Source organism: Arachis ipaensis, chromosome B8, assembly GCF_059453495.1.
Source record: "Arachis ipaensis isolate K30076 ecotype BB chromosome B8, ASM5945349v1, whole genome shotgun sequence".
Lineage (NCBI taxonomy): Eukaryota > Viridiplantae > Streptophyta > Magnoliopsida > Fabales > Fabaceae > Arachis > Arachis ipaensis.
Genome location: NC_142443.1, coordinates 108,604,698 through 108,615,679, shown reverse-complemented (window position 1 = coordinate 108,615,679; position 10,982 = coordinate 108,604,698). Strand labels below are relative to the sequence as shown.

Here is a 10,982-nt window from a genome sequence, read left to right as displayed (position 1 = left end):
GTATCAATTTCAAGAACTCCCTTCTTCTGAGGCGTCCCATTGTTTACAGGATTCCTCTCAGAGGTGTACATGAACTGGTTATTTGCAACCATTTCAATGAGTTCCTGAGCTTCTGTAGGGGTTTTTAGATGAAGAGATCCTCCTGCAGAATGGTCTAATGACATTTTTGACAACTCAGACAGACCATCATAGAATATACTTATGATGCTCCATTCTAGAAGCATGTCAGTAGGACACCTTTTGATCAATTGTTTATATCTTTCCCAAGCTTCATTGAGGGATTCACCTTCCTTCTGTCTGAAGGTTTGGATTTCCACTCTAAGCTTGCTCACCTTTTGAGGTGGAAAGAATTTGGCCAGAAAAGCACTGACCAGCTTTTCCCAAGAGTTTAGGCTTTCCTTAGGTTGTGAATCCAACCATGTTCTAGCTCTGTCTCTTACGGCAAAAGGGAAAAGCATAAGCCTGTAGACCTCGGGATCAACTCCATTGGTCTTGATAGTGTCACAAATTTGCAAGAATTCAGCTAAAAACTGATGAGGATCTTCCAACGGAAGTCCATGAAACTTGCAATTCTGTTGCATTAGAGAAACTAATTGAGGCTTAAGCTCAAAGTTGTTTGCTCCAATGGCAGGAATTGAGATGCTTCTTCTATAGAAGTCAGAAGAGGGTGCAATAAAGTCACCAAGCAACTTCCTTGCATCTCCACCATTGTTATTGGGTTCGGCCATGTCTCCTTCTTTTTCGAAAATTTCTATCAGGTCCTCTCCAGATGGTTGTGCTTTAGCTTCTCTTAGTTTCCTCTTAAGAGTCCTTTCAGGTTCAGGATCAGCTTCAATAAAAATGTCTTTATCCCTGTTCCTGCTCATATGAAAAAGAATAGAACAGAAAAGAAGAGAAATCCTCTATGTCACAGTATAGAGATTCCTTCATGTGAGTAGAAGAAGAGAAGAATAGAAGAAGGAGAAGAGAAAAATTCAAACACAGAGAAGAAGAGGGGGTTTGAATTTTTTTGAGTGGAAGAGGAGTGTTAGTAGATAAATAAATAAATAGAAAGAGATGAAAGAGAGAAGAATTCAAAAATTAAATAAAATAAAATAAAAATATTTTTTGTTTTTATTTTAAATATTGGTTTTGATTCGAAATTTAAAAGAGAAATAAAATAAAATTAAATTAAAATTTAAATCAATTAGTTAATTAAAAAGGAATTTTGAAAAAGGGGTTAGTATTTTTCGAAAATTAGAGAGAAAAAATTAGTTAGGTAGTTTTGAAAAAGATATGATTTGAAATAGAAAAACTTTTAAAATCAAACAAAAAGTCAAGTAGTTAATTGAGAAAGATTTGAAAATCAAATTTGAAAAGATAAGAAGTTAGAAAAGATTTTGAAATTAAGTTTTGAAAAAGATATAATTGGAATTTATTTTGAAAAAGATTTGAAAAAGAAATTTAAAAAGATTTATTTTTGAAATTAAAGTTGATTACTTGACTAACAAGAAACTAAAAGATATGATTTTAAAATTTAAAGATTGAAACTTTTCTTAATAGGCAAGTAACAACTTGAAATGTTTGAATTAAAACATTAAATGTTAGTGAGATTTTCGAAAATATGAAGTAAGAATAAGAAAAAGATTTTGAAAATAAAAAAAATTTCGAAAATATGTAAAAATAAATGAAAAAGATTTGATTTTTGAAAAAAATTTGAAAAGATAGAATTTTGAAATTGAAATTTATGAGTAAAACAAGGAAAGATATATTTTTTATTTTTTATTTTTTATGAGGAGAGAGAAAAACATAAATTTGATGCAAAACACAAGAAATTATGAATCAAAACAACCAATGCATGCAAGAACATTTTGAATGTCAAGATGAACACCAAGAATACTTTGAAGATCAAGATGAACATCAAGAACATGTTTTGGAAAATTTTTAAGAAAAGAAACACATGCAAGACACCAAACTTAGAAATTTTCAATGTTTAGACACTAACAAATTGAAAATGAATATGAAAAATAAGAAAAGACACAAAACATGAAAATGCAAAGATCAAACAAAGAAGATCATCAAGAACAACTTGAAGATCATGAAGAACACCATGCATGAATTTCAAAAATTTTAAAAAAAGTTAAAAAGATGCAATTGACACCAAACTTACAATTTGACACTAGACTCAAACAAGAAACACAAAATTATTTTTGGTTTTATGATTTTATTAACTTTTTTTTTGGATTTTTCGAAAATTAATTGGAAAAAGAGAAAATAAGGATTTCAAAATTTTTAATATGAATTCCAGGAATCATGCAATGTTAGTCTAAAGCTTCGGTCCAGGAATTAGACATGGCTTACTAGCCAGCCAAGCTTTCAGTGAAAGCTTCGGTCCAAAACACTAGACATGGCCAATGGCCAGCCAAGCTTCAGCATACAAATCAGACTTACAACAGCTGATCAGATGGGAGTCCAAGGGCTCTTGCCATGATAAGTGGAAGTCTCAGTCCAAAAAAATTAGACATGGCTTAACAGCCAGCCAGACTTCAACAAATCATCATGAAACTCTAGAATTCATTCTTAAAAATTATGAAGTCATATAATAATTTATTTTTTTGAAATTTTTTTTCGAAAATAAAAATAATAAAAAAAAAAAGCTTAAAATTAAAATAAAATTACCTAATCTGAGCAACAAGATGAACCGTCAATTGTCCAAACTCGAACAATCCCCGGCAACGGCGCCAACAACTTGGTACGCACATTCATAATCTCAATTCTTTTTCACAAATCCGCACAACTAACCAGCAAGTGCACTGGGTCGTCCAAGTAATAAACCTTACGTGAGTAAGGGTCGATCCCAGGGAGATTGTCGGCTTGAAGCAAGCTATGGTCATCCTTGTAAATCTCAGTCAGGCAGATTTAAATGGTTATGAGATTTTGATAATTAAAATATAAATAAAACATAAAATAAGATAGAAATACTTATGTAATTCATTAGTGAGAATTTCAGATAAGCGTATGGAGATGCTTGTTGCTTCTGAATCTCTGCTTCCCTACTGTCTTCATTCAATCATTCATACTCCTTTCCATGGCAAGCTGTATGTTGGGGGATCACCGTTGTCAATGGCTGCCATCCGTCCTCTCAGTGAAAATGGTCCAAGTGCGCTGTCACCGCACGGCTAATCATCTGTCGGTTCTCGATCATGTTGGAATAGGATCTATTGATCCTTTTGCGTCTGTCACTACGCCCAACACTCGCGAGTTTGAAGCTCGTCACAGTCATCCCATCCCAGATCCTACTCGGAATACCACAGACAAGGTTTAGACTTTCCAGATCTCAAGAATGCTTCCAATTGATTCTAGCTTATACCACGAAGACTCCGATCTTTCGGAAGGGAGGCTAAGAGATACACGCTCAAGCTATTGCAGATAGAACGGAAGTGGTTGTCAGGCACGCGTTCATAGGTGAGAATGATGATGAGTGTCACGGATCATCACATTCATCAGGTTGAAGTGCGAGTGAATATCTTAGAATAAGAATAAGCTTGAATTGAATAGAAAAACAATAGTAATTTGCATTAATTCGTGAGGAACAGCAGAGCTCCACACCTTAATCTATGGGGTGTAGAAACTCCACCGTTGAAAATACATAAGTAATAATAGTGTTCATTGGCTTCGGCCCCAGAGGGGGAACCAGAATGACCAAGACCTCGGTCTGAGGACTAAACGTCCAAAGATGAAAATACAATATTAAAAAGTCCTATTTATACTAAACTAGTTACTAGGGTTTATAGAGATAAGTAAATGATGCAGAAATCCACTTCCGGGGCCCACTTGGCGTGTGCTTGGACTGAGCATTGAGCTTTACACGTGTAGAGACTTCTCTTGGAGTTAAACGCCAGGTTGCAGCCTGTTTGTGGTGTTTAACTCTGGTTTGTAACCTGTTTCTGGCGTTCAACTTCAGAATAGGGCAGAAAGTTGGCGTTTAAACGCCAATTTGTGTCGTCAAAACTCAAACAAAGTATGGACTATTATATATTTCTGGAAAGCCCTGGATGTCTACTTTCCAACTCAATTGAGAGTGCGCCAATTGGGTTTCTATAGCTCTAGAAAATCCATTTTGAGTGCAGGGAGGTCAGAATCCAACAACATCTGCAGTCCTTTTTCAGCCTCTGAATCAGATTTTTGCTCAGGTCCCTCAATTTCAGCCAAAAAATACCTGAAATCACAGAAAAACACACAAACTCATAGTAAATTCCAGAAATGTGAATTTTTCTTGAAAACTAATAAAAATATAATAAAAATTGACTAAATCATACTAAAAACTACCTAAAAATATTGCCAAAAAGTGTATAAATTATCTGCTCATCAGAAGACCTTATTCATTAATCTTTGATAAGTGGCTCCTGCATTTTTAAGTCCGAATGGCATGACGATATAGCAATAGTTTGCTTTCGGGGGTCAAAAATGAGGTTTTTTCTTGGTCAGGTGGGTACATCGGGATTTGATTGTATCCCAAGTAGGCGTCCATAAACGAGAGGTATTTGTATCCGGAGGAGACATCCACCAAAGCATCGATACTTGGGAGTGGATAAGGATCCTTTGGTCAGGCTTTGTTGAGATCAGTGTAGTTGGTGCACATCCGCCACTTCCCATTTGATTTTTTCACCAAGACGACGTTAGCTAGCCATAGTGGGTACTTAACTTCTCTTATGAATCCTGCCTCCAATAGAGCTTGTACTTGCTCCTCCACAGCTTGGGATCATTCTGGTCTGAGTTTTCTATGTCTCTGCTGTACTGGCCGAGATCCTGGGTAAACTGCCAACTTGTGGCACGTTAACTTAGGGTCTATGTCTGGCATGTCTGCGGCCTTCCATGCAAAGAGGTCGACATTGTCTCTTAAGAACTGTATGAGTGACTCCTTTACGTCTCCTTTTAGGATTGTGCCAATATTGGTTGTTTTGTCTGGGACATCTCCGATCTGGACTTTTTCTATTTCGCCTTCGGGTTGTGGACGAAGTTCTTCCCGCCCTTGAACTCCCTCGAGTTCGATGGTGTGGAATTCTTCTCCTCTACCTCTAAGGTTTAGACTTTCATTGTAACAGCGACGCGCCGTCTTCTGGTCTGCTCTTATCGTAGCTATTCCTTCTACGGTTGGGAACTTCATGCACAGGTGTGGAGTCGAAACTACTGCGCCGAGCTGATTTAATGTTGTCCGACCTATTAGGGCATCGTATGCTGAACTCACATTGACCACGATGTAATCTATGTTGAGTGTCCTTGACCGATTTCCTTTTCCAAAGGTTGTGTGTAGTGAGATGTATCCAAGTGGTTGGATTAGAGTGTCTCCCAGCCCGAATAGGATGTTTGGATATGCTCTGAGTTCTTTTTCTTCTAGGCCGAGTTTGTCAAAGGCGGTTTTGAATAAGATGTCGGCCGAGCTTCCCTGGTCTACCAGTGTGCGGTGGAGATTAGCGTTGGCCAATATGATAGTGATGACCATGGGATCGTCATGTCCCGAGATGATGCCAGCTGTGTCCTCTTTAGTAAAAATGATAGTGGGGATGTCGGGTGCTTCTTCTCCTCCCTCAACATGATATACTTCTTTAAGGTATCTTTTGCGAGATGATTTGGAGATTCCTCCTCCCGTAAATCCTCCGTGTATCCTGTGGATATGTCTCTCCGGTGTACGAGGTGGTCGTTCAGTTCGTCTGACATCTTCATCCATTCTTCTTTTTCTTGGTTTGTCAGCTCTGCTGGCTAAGTACCGATCTAGTTTCCCTCTCTCACCAATTTTTCTATGACATTTTTCAATTCGAAGCATTCGTTGGTGGAATGTCCATAGATTCGATGGTATTTACAGTATTCAATCCGATTTCTTCCTTCTTTCCTACTTTTAAGTAGGTGAGCTGGGGGGTATCTTTTCAGTATGGCATACTTCTCGATAGACATCGACAAGAGACACCCGAAGAGGGGTGTAATTGTGGTATTTCTTGATCTTTTCTCCATGCTGATCTTCTTTTTTCTTAGACTCTTTGTCTTTATCCCGAGACGAGTAGGAGAATTCGGACTTTGAGGTCTCTCCTAGTCGAGAGTTTTCCTCCATGTTGATGTACTTTTTTGCTCGTTCTTGTACTTCATTTAGGGATGTGGGATGTTTTTTCGATATTTAGTGACTAAAAGGTCCTTCTCGTAAGCCATTGATGAGATCCATAATGGCTGCCTCTGTTGGTAGGCTTTGTATGTCCAGGCATGCTTTGTTGAATCTTTCCATGTAGCTACGGAGACTTTCCCGATCTCCTTGCTTGATCCCTAATAAACTTGGGGCGTGCTTAGTTTTGTCTTTCTGGATGGAGAATCTGGCCAGAAACTTCTTGGCTAAGTCGTCAAAGCTTGAGATGGACCTAGGGGGCAGATTGTCGAACCATTTAATTGCTGTCTTTGTTAAGGTAGTCGGGAATGCTTTGCAGCGGACTGCATCTGAGGCGTCAGTGAGGTACATTCTACTTCTGAAATTACTGAGGTGATGGCTGGGATCTGCTGTGCCATCGTATAGAGTCATGTCAGGAGGTTTGAAGTCCTTTGGGATTTTGGTCTTCATGATTTCTTTGGTGAATGGGTCTTGGTCCTTACGGGAGCTATCTTCGTGGCCGGATCGAGTGGTTTTGGCCTTGAGATTGGCTTCGAGCTTTAGAAGCTTGTCCTCTAACTCGCGGCGTTGCCTAGCTTCCCTCCATAGGTCTCTCTCGGCTTCCCGTTGATACTCGACCTCTTTTTCGAGTTGTTTTAGGCGATCCTGAAGTGCCTCCATGGCTCCCGTGTTTGGTGAATTTTTGTCTTTGTTAGGTTGAGAAGTATCGTCTATTATGACCTCTGCGTTCTTGTGTGATGTTCTGTTCTCCAAATCAAAATTGTGGTTGTTGTCAAGGTTGTCCGCCATGATGATGGGATGACTTCCAGGGTCCCCGGCAACGGCGCCAATGTTCCGAGGGTTACCTGAAACTGTAGGTCAATCTCGGACGAGATCTTCTATACTGGTCAGAGCTAATGTGTCCGACTTGATGATGGTGGTCGGAGCTGCCGTGTCCGACTTGTTGGATCTGGTGGCGGTGCTAATCCTTCATCACCGGAGGGTGGTGGTACCTACAAGGGACTCCGATGCTTAAGTTAGCAAGGGTATTAAACAGGTTTTTTGTAGAATCAGAGTATGAGTTATACCTAGGTGCTTCAGTGTATTTATAGTAGTGTGGAGTGACCTTTCTTGAGATAAGATAGTTATCTTATCTTATCTTTATCTTTGAGTGAAGTCATCTTATCTTCAAAGGAACTGCCCTTATCCCTATAGGCTTGGGCTACCTTTGGATTTGGGTCGTGTTCCTCTGTTTGGGCCCTTTTTGGGCTTTCCTGGTGATTTGGCCGAGCTCTTGGAGAAGAGGTCGGATGATCCTGACCTAAATAGGCCGGTCGGCTTGTCGTTAAATATCCCGGGTCGGACAGCTCGACCCAGGGTATGAACAAATACCAAATTCATCTCAATGATCTTTCAACAACAAAAAATAGCTCAGTCAATTTTCATCAACAAATTATTTAAGGTTCAGTAAAGTTACAAATTCAATATTCAATCACTAACAAATTCAACTCAATACTGATTTTCAGCAACATAAAGATTTAGCTAAGTAATTACTTGAGTAGAACAGCAACGAATTCAAATTCTACAGTAGAGTATTTAATAAAAATGGCCAAAAACCTGAGCATGTTAACTCTTTATGGTAAACATTATTATGTCGAGCAGCATTTTCCATATAATATTAAGGCCGATGTTCGTGTTTATATTGTCAAAGCTTTTTCAAATTCAAGATACCAAAAATTACACGTACAATTTTCCAGATAGTATATGCGTCAAAACATAGGTCTCAAAGCAATTAGTTTTGTAATACTACTAGCAATATCCTATGAAAAATCTAGGGCAGCATTTTTAACATAGTAATCATTTGACTAGAACCGCAACAAATTCAAATTCAAATGAATGTTATCAACGACAAATTCATCTCAATAATTTTTCAGCAACAAAAATAACTAGCACAGTGTATTTTCATCAACAAATTATTTAAAGTTCAATAAAGTAACAACGTGACACAATTGGGTTTGACAAATAACATCACACATTTCATTCATTTGTGCCAAACTCCTCTTCATACTTCATACCCAACAACCTTTGACGCTATGTGCATAACAAACACAAATGGATTCATCATAGATATATCTCCATACCCCATGCATAAATTCCTTAACAACATTGTTAGTTGCTCGCGCCACTACTTATTTCAAAAGTCCTTTTTAATTTCAGTTACTAGTTTTCTGCATAACCCCTTTAATTTTGTTTGATCCTAATTATACAATTATTAATAAAATAGTAAAAATCTCCAAATTTGGCTTCAATCATTTATAAACTTCATGTTTTTATGAATACCCATTGGTGATCTTCACTCAATGTGATTATTTTTAGCAACAAAGAGACTAATTCATTGATATTTTCAGCAAAAAATCAAAGACAGCAACAAAATAGAAAAGGAAAGAACAGAAAAATTTGTTGGAACTCACCAAATTAGGACCAAGTTGTATGAAGGAAGTCGAGGAATTGCTGAAGGTGAGAGTTGCTGAAGGCAAGGAGGAAGTCCGGGGACTTGCTGCTTCTGTCTCCGGTGACGACGGGCGAAACGACGGCGCGAGACTGATTGCAAGGTAGTGACAAGATAGGGAGCGCCAACAACGTCCAGTCCTAGAAGCTGCTGCTTCTGCCACCAGCGACGACGAGGGCAGGGAAGGCACGCGAGCCCAGAGACTGTAGGAAAGCGACGACGAGTTTGTCGGAGATAGTGAGAGAGACCGATGCCGATAGAAGGAGAGAACTTGGGTTCGCGTCAATGAGGCACAGAGGCACAGTGAGAGATGAGAGAGCTGTTGTGACAGTAATGCTGAGGGAGGAAAAGAGGACTCTGAAACGTCGTAGTTTTATAGATCTAAGAAAAGAAAGAGACCAGGACCAATTTATTTAAACCGGACCGGTCCAACCGGGTTTAAAGTTTTTAGTTTGGAAACAGATTTCATTAACCAGTTTTTAATAAGCAACCAATCACAGGGTGACACATCTGCAACTTTAAAAAAGTTTTCACCGACTCACAAATGATTGAGCTAATGAATACTATTGTTAAAAAAAGTAAAAGAAAAAAAATTACAAACTCTTAGAATTTTTAGTGCGTTTATATAATCTAATTAATTAGTAGAGATTACTAAAAGAAAAAAATTTAACAAATGAGATTTGTTAACAAGTATTTTAAAAATAATTTGAGAGATATTATAAATAAAAAATATACATATATTTTCAAGTTTTCAATATTTTAAATGCTCTGAAAGAGTAAAAGCTTTGCATTTTAAGGATGCGTTTGGTTTGTGACTTTGTATTTTTATTTTCTGTTTTTATTTTCAATGTTTTCTATTTTTTAGATTTTGTGAAGGAAAAAGTAAAAATAATAAAATCCTATTTTCTGTTTTCACTTTCTATTTTTACTTTTTCCTTCATAAAATCCAGAAAATAGAAAATGCTAAAAATAAAAACAGAAAATAAAAACGCAAACCAAGCATACCTTACATTTTTACTTTTTTAATCAATATTTTTAGGGTATTTTTTAATTAATTTTAAAATATTTTTTAAATTTCCAATTCATTTTTTTATGTACAAATTTTTTGCTTTTGGTTCCCTCTAATTTTTTTTATGATTATTCCAATTCTCCCAATCAAGAATTTGTTGCTTGACGGAATAATCATCAAGCAAGATGCAAATACCCATAATATGTTTTATTATTATTATTATTGTAACGACCCGATTTCTGGTAGGTCCGGATCACTGCCAGTCGTCAGGTGTTACTTTCCAATAGCCCTATAATACTCTAGACTCGATAATATTTACTACATATGAGCCTTTCGTACTAATGGAATCGTGTATGTTAGCTTATTTTTATCATATGTCTTTCTTAACAAACATATTAGCAAAACAATAAACATCTTCAAGGATATACAATATAAAATAAACACCAAACTAACAGCAAAACTAAAATAGCAACAAGATTGCAGAAAATCTTTCATACATATATACGTCTTAAGTTAGTTCATACAAACTTGACATGCTTAGCTATATACAGATATACATATAAACTTATATACAACTGACAACTTCCCGGATACCTGGTTCATATAGAAAACCCCTAAGCTGGTACCCGGACTAACAAAGAAAAGAAATATCAAGTTCTATCCCTCAAAATTGCTACAAAAGTGAGGGAAAGTAAAGTCTAAGGAATAAAGACTATCTATCCTACTTTCTTTTCACCGTGGAGACACAAGTTTGCAGACCTCATCTCAAGACTAGTCTCAAGCATCTCCTGTAGGGTCCGGAAATACATTCTTCTCTGGTACCTCTCTGAATAGAACTCTAGTGGTGGCAGATAAGTTGAAATCCTCCATTTGTGGGAAAAAGGGAGAAGGAAGGGGTGAAAACCTATATGGTTCCCAATAAGGTGACATCGTGAAAACGCATCTCTCTCGTGAAACTTAGAGGTCTGGCTCTATTGTAATAACTCGCTTGCGAAGTCTCTCAGCTACTTCCATATCGCGGCTCTGACATAACTCTATCTTGGCATCTTTCGTTGGGGTTAATGTAACACCCTACCACACAGAGTCTTGTACTTAAGTCATAAGACAAAGGTGGTGAGGTATTACGACCTCCAAAAACAAAATCTAATACGTATAGTAGTGTAAAAAGATTCATAACGAGGAGCCTTTTGAAGAAAAAAGGGGTAAATCAAAACCGTTAAATCGAAAGTGCAACACTCCGATCAATAACGTAAACGAAACAGATAAAGAGTAAGCTGACACTAAGAGATATACAAAAGAGTGCCAAAATACATATAACCGGCCTCAGCATATAAGTATATACATACATATATAGA

At 37.3% G+C, this 10,982-nt stretch overlaps 1 non-coding gene across 1 annotated transcript; it reads left to right on the top strand.

Annotated features, from left to right (window-relative positions):
• Positions 1-218: 218 nt before the first annotated feature.
• Positions 219-326, top strand: LOC148549192 (small nucleolar RNA R71). Its single transcript, XR_015898123.1, has one exon. It is a non-coding gene; the product is annotated as a small nucleolar RNA R71 (small nucleolar RNA).
• Positions 327-10,982: the final 10,656 nt, after the last annotated feature.